The following is a 1,812-nucleotide window of genomic DNA, read 5'->3' on the forward strand; positions in this document are numbered from 1 at the left end:
TTGTTGTTCTTGTTGTTCTGGTTGTTGATGTTCTTGTTCTTCATGTTGTTGTTGTTCTTGTTGTTATTGCTGTTGTTGTTGTTGTTGCTCTTGCTGTTCTTGTTGTTCTTGTTGTTGTTATTGTTGTTGTTGTCCTTGTTGTTCTTGTTGTTCTTGTTGTTCTTGTTGTTCTTGTTGTTCTTGTTGTTCTTGTTGTTCTTGTTGTTCTTGTTGTTCTTACTGTTCATGTTGCTCTTGTTGTTGTTGTTGATGATGTTGTGCTTGTTGTTCTTGTTGTTCTTGTTGATCTTGTTGATCTTGTTGTTCTTGTTGTTCTTGTTGTTGTTCTTGTTCTTCTTGTTGTTCTTGTTGTTCTCGTTGTTCTCGTTGTTCTCGTTGTTCTTGTTGTTCTTGTTGTTCTTGTTGTTGTTCTTGTTGTTCTTGTTGATCTCGTTGTTCTCGTTGTTCTCGTTGTTCTCGTTGTTCTCATTGTTCTCGTTGTTCTCGTTGTCCTCGTTGTTCTCGTTGTTCTCGTTGTTCTCGTTGTTCTCGTTGTTCTCGTTGGTCTCGTTGTTCTCGTTGTTCTCGTTGTTCTCGTTGTTTTTGTTGTTCTTGTTGTTCTTGTTGTTCTTGTTGTTCTTGTTGTTCTTGTTGTTCTTGTTGTTCTTGTTGTTCTTGTTGTTCTTGTTGTTCTTGTTGTTCTTGTTGATCTTACTGTTCTTGTTGATCTTGTTGATCTTGTTGTCCTTGTTGATCTTGTTGATCTTGTTGTTCTTGTTGTTCTTGTTGATCTTGTTGATCTTGTTGTTCTTGTTGTTCTTGTTGCTCTTGTTGCTCTTGTTGTTCTTGTTGCTCTTGTTGTTCTTGTTGTTGTTCTTGTTGTTCTTGTTGTTGTTCTTGTTGTTGTTCTTGTTGTTGTTCTTGTTGTTGTTCTTGTTGTTCTCGTTGTTTTCGTTGTTCTCGCTGTTCTCGCTGTTCTCGTTGCTCTCGTTGTTCTCGTTGATCTCGTTGTTCTCGTTGTTCTCGTTGTTCTCGTTGTTCTCGTTGTTCTCGTTGTTCTCGTTGGTCTCGTTGTTCTCGTTGTTCTCGTTGTTCTCGTTGTTCTCGTTGTTCTCGTTGTTTTTGTTGTTCTTGTTGTTCTTGTTGTTCTTGTTGTTCTTGTTGTTCTAGTTGTTCTTGTTGTTCTTGTTGTTCTTGTTGTTCATGTTGTTCTTGTTGTTCGTCTTGTTGTTGTTCTAGTTGTCCTTGTTGTTGTTGTTCTGGTTGTCCTTGTTGTCCTTGTTGTTCTTGTTGTTCCGGTTGTTCTTGTTGTTCTTGTTCTTGTTGTTCTTGTTGTTATTGCTGTTCATGTTGTCTTGTTGTCCTTGTTGTTCTAGTTGTTCTTGTTGTTCTAGTTGTTCTTGTTGTTCTTATTGTTCTTGTTGTTCTTGTTGTTGTTGTTCTAGTTGTTCTTGTTGTTGTTGTTCTGGTTGTTCTTGTTGTTCTTGTTGTTCTTGTTGTTGTTGTTGTTCTTATTTTTGTTGTTGTTGTTGTTGTTGTTATTGTTGTTGTTGTCCTTGTTGTTCTTGTTGTTCTTTTTGTTCTTGATGTTCTTGTTGTTCTTGTTGTTCTTGTTGTTCTTGTTGCTCTTGTTGTTCTTGTTGTTCTTGTTGCTCTTGTTGCTCTTGTTGTTCTCGTTGCTCTTGTTGTTCTTGTTGCTCTTGTTGTTCTTGTTGTTCTTGTTGTTCTTGTTGTTGTTCTTGTAGTTCTTGTTTTTGTTGTTCTTGTTGTTGTTGTTCTTGTCGTTGTGGTTCTTGTTGTTCCTGTTGTTGTTGTTGTTCTTGTTGTCCCTGT

Source organism: Megalopta genalis, unplaced genomic scaffold (genome assembly GCF_051020955.1).
Source record: "Megalopta genalis isolate 19385.01 unplaced genomic scaffold, iyMegGena1_principal scaffold0035, whole genome shotgun sequence".
In the NCBI taxonomy this organism is placed as follows: domain Eukaryota; kingdom Metazoa; phylum Arthropoda; class Insecta; order Hymenoptera; family Halictidae; genus Megalopta; species Megalopta genalis.